General features: G+C 32.5%; 1 pseudogene; it reads right to left on the reverse strand.

The window, feature by feature from the left end:
- Positions 1–8,019: 8,019 nt before the first annotated feature.
- Positions 8,020–8,896, reverse strand: LOC148270363 (uncharacterized; annotated as a pseudogene).
- Positions 8,897–9,303: the final 407 nt, after the last annotated feature.

Raw genomic sequence — 9,303 nt, forward strand, 5'->3', positions numbered from 1 at the left:
GTCGACCTATAACATTGTGGGTTTCAGGACCATAAAACCAATATCATTTATTACTATATCATTTGTATTAAGTCTACCTAAACTTGCATTCAATCTAATTTTTATGAGTAAACTTACTAAAAATTTAAATTGTATTATATTTTTTCCTAGTTACTATGTTCTTCAAGATCTTATGATGAAGCAAATTATTGGTAAAGAAAATATATGAGATAATCTCTACATTCTTGATATTTGGATATTTTGATTGGTTGCTTGCTCTAGTGTTATCACTATATTTGAAGCAAATTGTCAATTGGGACATTCTTCTCTACCTATGTTGAAGAAGTTATGTTTTCATTTTCATTATGTACTTTCACTAGATTACAAGTTATGTCGGTTTGTAAAATATCACTGTAGTCCGTCAGATCCAAGGGTCAATAGACAAGCTGAGTCTGCTTTTGAGTTAGTTTATTATGATGTTTGGGGTCATTATCCTGTTTCGTCCAAAATTGAGTTTAAATATTTCGTTATTTTTGTGAATGATTTTTCAAGAATTACTTGAATATATTTTATCGTTTGAAAGTATTTTCTCACTTTTGTGCTTCTTGCCCTGAAGTTAAAACACAATTCAATGTTTCTATGCATGTATTGAAAAGTGATAATGTCAAGGAATATATGTCAAATTCATTTCAATATGACTCAATGCACCCTCTCAAAATGTAGTTGCTGAGAGAAAGAACAAATATTTACTTGATACAGTTTGAGCCCTTTTATTCCAAAATGCAAGTCCCTAAGTAATTTTGGGCCGATGATGTTCCCATGGTTTGTTTTTTGATTAATCATTTACCATCTACAATACTTGATGGGATATTTCTTACAGTTTTTTTTTTTCAAATAAGTTTTTTGTTTTCGATTAATCTAGTTTCATATCAGGTGCCTTTATTAAGTAAATAGATAATAGTATTCTTTCAGATGATGTGCCTCCAGCTCTACTTGAGCAAGTTGATAACAGTGTTCGTGTGCCTCTGACTCAAGTACCGCCACTAATTGTTCATGTTTATTCTAGAAGATAATAGGCTAATGATACATGTCTTGCACAACATCCGTCATCATCTGATTCTGCCTCACAGGATCTTGATCTTCTTTTTGGTATTCGTAAAGGTAAACATCAGTGCACCATTCCTATGCCAACTTATCATATTGCTAATTTTTTCTCATATGACTATCTGTCTTCTTCATTTAGTTTTTTAATTATTTTTATAGATTTTACTTCTATACACAAGACAATTAAGAAGACTCTGAATTACCCTGTTTGGCATAATGTCATGTTTGAGGAGATTAGTGCTCTTGATGATAATCATACTTGGGACTTGGTGGATTTATCTAAAGAAAAAAATTGTTGTAGGGTGCAAATGAATATTTACAGTTAAAGTGAATTCAAATGGCTTTGTGGCGAGACTTAAAGCTCTATTAGTAGTGAAAGGCTATGCTCAGACTTATGAGGTGGACTATTCTGATACATTCTTTTCAATGACCAAACTTACCTCTATCTGTTTATTCATATCTATTATAGCCTTTCCATATTGGCCCTTACACCAGCTGGATATTAAAAATATATTTCTTCATGGTGATTGCTTAGAAGAAGTGTATATGGAGCAACCACTTAGTTTGTTGTTTATGGAGAGTACGCAAAGATCTGTCATTCGAAAAATTTTTGTATGGTCTGAAGTAGAGTTCCTGTGCGTGGTTTGACAAGTTTAGTGAGGCAGTCTGTGAGTTCGGATTGAAGAAGAGTAAATGTGATCATTCAGTATTCTATAGACAATCAATAACTAGTATTATATTTTTTATTATTTATATTGATGATATTGCGATTATAAGAAATAACCATGCAAAAAATATCCTCTCTCGAGTCATTCTTGTATACCAAGTTTAATACCAAATATTTAGAAAAACTAAAATACTTCTTACTACTGTAACTCGTCCAGATATTACGTACCCTATTAGTGTTGTTAGAAAATTTATGTCTACACCTACAGTCAAACATTGAAAGACTTTAGAATATATTTTATGCTACTTAAAAGGTGTCCCGAGACTCGGCATAGTGTTTAAAAATTATGGACATACTCATATTAAATGTTTTACAGATGTTGATTGGGTTGAATATAAGATTGATAGGAAGTCTACTGTGGGTTATTGTATTTTTATTAGTGGGAATCTCGTATCATAGAAAAATAAGAAACAAACTATTATATCTCGCTTAAGCACAGAATCTGAATATAGAGTTATGACCTAGTCCACTTGTGAAGTCTTCTGGATACATCACCTTTTAAATGAAGTTGATTTGAAGCCCATATATCCTACAAGACTCTGATGCAATAATTAGGTTGTCCTTCATATTACCTCAAATCATGTGTATCATGATAGAATCAAATATATCAAGATTAATTGTCACATCATTCAAGAGAAGAATTAGACAAGTTTTATATCTATTGGTTTTATAAAAATAAGAGAACAACTTGATGATATATTCATAAAGCCTCTGAATGAAACATGGATTGAGTATCTTCGAAACAAGCTGGACATAATTAATATCTATACTCCAGCTTGAGGGGGAGTGTTAGAATATTATATAATATTTTTTATACATAATAGTATGATTATCTTTTCAAATATATTAGTATAATTAGGAAGAAAATTAATAGGTTAATTTATGTTAGTTGCTATATATGATTCCATTTACATGTATATATACCCTTACTCCCTGTTGAATAAAATAAAAATTATTCAGTATTTTTCTTCCCTAACCCTTTATAATAAGTGCACACTAATTTTCCACTCAACAAGAAAGTTGAAGAAATCTCTCTAAAAAGCAATTTAACCATTGGTTAATAAAAGCTAAAACTTTAATGTTATTGATTTTAAACTTGGATATTCATACAACCAATGAATGATGACCTATTTATAAATGTTGGCCATAAAAATTATAAGGGAAATCAAACTTTTAAAGATCTTTAAAACTTATCTAGGACTTTTAATAAAATAATAAAATAAAGACTTGTAAATTAACATAAATTATGACTGAAGACTCTTGAATAGTTGTTGGAATCTTCAAGGATTGTCCTGACTCTATCTTGAAGTATCATGCTTGGTTTAGACTCTTTTAATTTAATGATTTTTTGCCTTGAAGATAATATAGGATCCAATCCTTGATCTTGAGGAATAAGGACTCTTATCTTTGTTCTAGTTGAAGTTGAAATATGTTCATGAAGTAAAGAAGAATATAATCCCAGCTAAGACTTGTAATAATAGGATTTTTCTTCTCTTATCTCTACATGGATTGTAAATTGATGAATACTCTCAATTTTGAAGATGTAAATCTCTTGAAACTCGGTCCTACTTAGTAGGAAAAGGATTCTTGAATCCTTATGAGATTTACTTGAAGTTGAAAACCATTTATGAGGAGAGTTGTGTTCTGCTAAGGTTGTGGAAGAATGAATGATCAAATGTCTAAGATTTTTAGGAGTCTTACTATTCACATTATTAATATGCTTTATTATTCCATCAAATCTCTCTATGAAGTTGTGAGCTTTTATATACTTCCTTTTGAGACCGTGAGCTTCCATGTAAGCTCCCATATTGGCATGATCTTCCATAGGGTCTTCTATGTGAATTTGCTTTATGTCTTGACCATGAGACATCACGTAACTTGGGGTGAGTTGTTCACCCTTTTCTTGTATCATCCCCCCCCCCTCTATCCATTTTTCAAAAAGAGTCGTCCTTGAATCGATGCTCATGTAGTGGTTTAACCAAATCCACTTTCCTAGAATCCTGCAAGAAATACACAACACCATTAAACAAGGATACGGTAAGGTTAGATAAATGTTTATTTTTATTTTCTTTCATAATGAGGTCATTATCAACTTTCTTATCTCTCGTGACATTAATTTTCTTCTCTCTCGCAGCATCATTTTTTTATTCTCCCATGACATCATTTTTCTTCTCCCGCAGCTTTAGTTTCCTTTTCCTCCGTGGCATTATTCTTCTTTTCTCCCACAACATTATTCTCCTTTTCTCTCATGATTGCTTTTCTCTCTTCAAGTAATTTCTTAATCCTTATTTGATCTTCGAACATTTCCTCAGGTGATAAAAAAGTAAGAATAAGTTTTCAACCATTCAAGTGAAAGGAATAGCGGATTCCTAAGGTCATCATAGATTGTACACCTATTTTTTCGCTATGATTGCCAAGTAATATATGAATATTATGCATGGGCATAACATCATATTGAACTTTGTCAATGTATCACCCAATAGTAAAAGAAACTAATATATGCTTGAATACGTCCATCTCCCTATAGTCATGCGATAATTGTAACATATAGGGATGAGGATGTGTTGTGCATGTCAAGCTTAACTTGTCAACCACTATAGGACTAACTGTGTTGGTGCAGCTACCTTCATCAATTCATAAGCTACAACACTTTCCTGCTCACAAAATAATGAGTATAGAAGCTATCATGCTTATTTTGATTTGGATCGAATCGTCTTTCCTTCATGTCTATAAGAATTAGGGAAATGAATACTGAATATTTTCTTATGTTTTATTAAAACAAAAATAGGGATATATATACATGTAAAGATATTCATATATGGTAATCAACATAAATTACCCCAATAATTTTCTTCCTAATTAAGTTTACATATTTGGAAATATAATCATACTATTATGTTAGAAAAGATTCTATAATATTCTAACACTCCCCCTCCAGCTGAAACATAGATATTAATCATTCCCAGCTTGTTCCGAAGATACTCAACCCGTGTTCCATTAAAAAATTTTGTGAATATATCACCAAGTTATTTTCCTGTCTTCACATGACCAGTAGATATAAAGTTTTCGAAAAAAAATTTTCAGATGAAATGACAATCAATCTCGATACGTTTGGCTCTCTCATGATACACAGAATTTAAGGTAATATGAAAGACAACCTGATTATCGTATCAAAGTTTTGCAGGAGATGTGAGATTCAAACCTACTTCTTCTAAAAGATGATGTATCTATAAGATTTTACATATGCATTGGGACATAACTCTATATTTAAACTCTGCGCTTGAGTGAGATATAACTGTTTGCTTCTTCCTTTCCGTAATACGAGATTTCGACCAATTAAAAAACAAAAGCCCGTAGTAGATCTTCTATGAATCTTCGATCCAGCTCAATCAGCATCTGTAAAACATTCAGTGTGAGTATGTTCGTGATTTCTAAACATTATGTCGAGTCCCGGGGTACTTTTTAGGTAGCACAAAATCTATTTTAGGACCTTCCAATATTTAACTGTAAGTGCAGACATAAATTAACTTGCAATACTGAATATGAAATATCTGGACGAGTCATAGTGAGGTAATTCAATTTCTCAACAAATCACCTATTTTTTTTTTGGATCATTAAGGGGATCACTCTTATCTTTTGTAAGATGTACATTTGGTACCGTAGGCGTATTGCATGGCTTAGCTCCCAGTTTTTCTGTTTCTGCAAGTAGATCAAGTACACACTTCCTTTGAGATAACAAAATACTTTTTTTGCTTTTTGTTATTTCAACTCCTAAGAAATAGTTTACTTGTTCCAAGTCTTTGGTATTGAACTTGGTATGCAGAAATGACTTGAGAGAGGATATTCCTACATGGTCATCTCCTGTAATCACAATATCATTAACATAAATAATAAGAAGTATAATATCAATTGTTGATTGTCTATAGAAAATTGAATGATCACACTTGCTTTTTCTCAATCTGAATTCACATACTACCTTACTAAACTTGCCAAACCACGAATGGGGACTCTACTTCAGACCATATAAAGATTTCTTCAAATGACAAACTTTCTCGTACTCCACCTAAGCAACAAACCTAGATTATTGCTCCATATACACTTCTTTTAAGAGATCACCATGAAGAAATGCATTTTTAATGTCTAACTGGTGCAAGGGTCAGTTTCTGGAGGCTGCAATAGATATGAATAAACGGACATAGGTAAGTTTTGCCACTGGAGAGAATGTATCAGAATAGTACACCACATAAGTCTAAGCATAACCTTTTGCTACCAATCGAGATTTAAGTCTCGCCACAAAGCCATATGCATTCACTTTGACTGTAAATACCCATTTGTACCCCACAACCTTTTTTCCTTTGGGTAAATCTACCAAATCCCAAGTATGATTATTATCAAGAGTATTTATTTCTTCAAGCATGACATTACACCAAATAGGGTGATTTAGAGCATCCTTAACTGTTTTGGGTATGGAAGTGGAATCTATAGAAACAATTAAAGAGTTGGACAAATGAGACAAATAATCATATAAAATGAAGTTAGCAGTAGGATAAGTAGAATGAGGATGGGTGCATTGACATGTACTTTTACAAAGACTGATCGTAAGATCAAGATCATGGGTGGAAGGATTAGATGACGAAAAAGCTGGTGCAGGACATGTATCATTTATCTGTTATTTTCAGGAATAAACATGAATAATGGGTGGTTGTTATTGAGTTTGAGGCATTCTATCATCAGTTTGTTCAAAAGACACATAAGAAAAAATATAATTATCTAGTTGCTCTGTAGAGTTACTGTTCTGCAATCTATAAATGAGCCACTCATCGTCCTTTACTTAATATGTAGAACTAGACTGTGATGAGAAAAATAGTATATTCTTTAAAAAAACTACATCTGTTAACACCAGATATTTATTGACATCTAAAGAGTAATACCATTATTCTGTTTGCAAGCGAGAATATCCCAAAAAGATACACTTCAAGGCTTTGGGATCAAACTTAGTAATATTTGATCGAACATCTCGAACATAACAAGTACTACTAAATATCCACAGCTATACCGAAAATAATAACTTGTTTGAAAAAAGAATACTATAAGGAATATCACATTCAAGTACTGTAGATAGTAGATGATTAATCAGGAAATAGACTATGGATACAACATCAGCCCAGAATTATTTAAGAAATTTTATCTGAAACAAGAGGGCTCGAGCAGTCTTAAGTAAATATCTGTTTTTTCTCTCAGCAACTCCATTTTAAGATGGTGTATCAATAAAGAGAACTGATGAAGAATCCCATGTTGAGTCATATAATTTTGAAATGAGCTGACATGTATTTTTTACCATTATCACTTCTTAGCACATGTATAGAAACATTAAATTGAGTTTTGATTTCCATAAGAAAAGTACAAAAATAAGCAAACACTTCAGAAAATCATAAAGTATATCCAAGTCATTTGAAAAAAATCATCAACAAAAATAACAAAATACTTAAACCCTGTTTTAGACATAACAGGACATGGATCCCAAATATCATAATGAACTAATTCAAAAGTAGACTCAGCTCGTTTATTAATTCTTGCACTTGACGAGTTACGATGATGTCTTACAAACTGACATGACTCAGAATTTAATGAAGATATATCATGAAACCGATGACATAACTTCTTCAACGCAATAAGAGATGGATACCCTAACTGACAATATGCTTCAAATGGAGAGACAATACTAGAGCAGACAATTGATCGAAGCACCCAATTATTAAGAATGTATAGACTTTCTGATACACGTCCTTTACCAATGATCTACTTCATCATAAGATCCTGAAAAAGACAATGATCAGGAAAAAATGAGATATAACAATTAAGATCTTTGGTAAGTCTACTTACAGAAATTAAATTAAAAGCTATTTGGGTAGACTTAAAACAGAGGTTAGGGTAATGACGAGAGTTGATTTTGTAGTCCCAAAATCCTCAATATTATAGGTTGACTCATCAGTAGTAGTTACAAGAGAGGGTGTTATGTGTGATCCAAAGCTAGAGAATATATTAAAGTTACCTGTCATGTGATCTTTAGCACTAGAATCAATCACCCATTTGTTTGATGAGGAGATAAGACATCTTTCACCTAATTTAGCAGACATAATGGCTGGTGTGTGGTATTTCAAAGATTCTTTAAACTGAGAGAACCTTGCGTAATCGTCAGTTGAAACCACAATAGTTTTATCAAAAGATGAGCTAGCAGTAGCAACAGTAATAATATTTGTAGTTTGTGTTCTCTAGTTTCGATTATGTAATTTCTTATATTGTCACTTCGTATGTTCTTGCTCATGACAGTAATAACAAAAAATATTACTTGAAACATTATACCGACTATCCATTGTTTTGTTTCCTCCCTTGTTATTATTTCTTCATCCTCCTCTAGCAATAAAAATATTAGTATGCTGATTAGGTGTAGTAGTTTCTGTGCGTAACACTCTATTGAAAACTTCCTGAAGAGATGTGATCTTGGAATCAGATAGGATTTAAGATTTAACAGTCTCAAATTCAAATGGAAGACCAGCCAAGAAACTCATTATGGCCATCTGCTCTTTGTGTGTTTGCTATACCTTGATATCAGCACTGAACAGCAAAAGTACATTAAGCTCCTTATATGTCTTTTTAAATTCTATAAAGTAGGCCGTGTGAGATTTGGTCTCTTTCTTAGCATGATCGAAAGCTTTACAAACATCATACATGCAAGACATATTTTCTTTATGTGAATACAAAAACTCTAAATAATCCATTAGTTTTTTAACAAAATCACATTGATTAATTAAGCCAATTACCTCGTTGTCAATCGAATTTATGATTTGCAGAAACAACCATGCATCATTTCTTAACCAAATTTATCTAGTTCCATAAATGGGAGGGTCTTGAGTCAAGTGGTCATCCTTATCAATACTGCATAGATAAACTCTAATAGTTTTGCTCAACTCTAGATAATTTATGTCATTTAATTTATGCTCAGTGATCTTTGACTTGGCCTGGAGAATATCACTCACTGAAAACTTATTATCGCTCATTCTTAACTCGAGAATATCTACAAATTGTCACCCAAAAATACCCAAATATAGCTGCTAGAGATACACCAAAAACACCACAAATATACCAGAAAATTTGAGAAAATAAAGTACCTCTTCACGTACGAGTATCAATAACTCTACTAGAACCTCACTGTCAACTACCGAAGATCTGCACTGCCACACACGCCATCACTAAAGTTACATGTGTTGCTGTCTAAAACTGCCAAACAGCTTCCTTTCGATTGGAAATCACCACAGAACTCTAATGCTGGCCCTAATTTAGAATAACGCTTGCAGAAACAGCCGAAATCAGGCCATGGAGTGGAGAATTGCTTCCTATCATGCGATTTGCTTTGCCGCAACTTTTTTTTATTTGGCCTTCTGGTTTCGTGCACAGAGCCAGTAGATCGAGCCCCTCTATTGCTTCTATCCTCG

The sequence above is a fragment of the Carica papaya genome, chromosome 1 (assembly GCF_054855325.1).
Source record: "Carica papaya isolate Zhongbai chromosome 1, ASM5485532v1, whole genome shotgun sequence".
NCBI lineage: Eukaryota > Viridiplantae > Streptophyta > Magnoliopsida > Brassicales > Caricaceae > Carica > Carica papaya.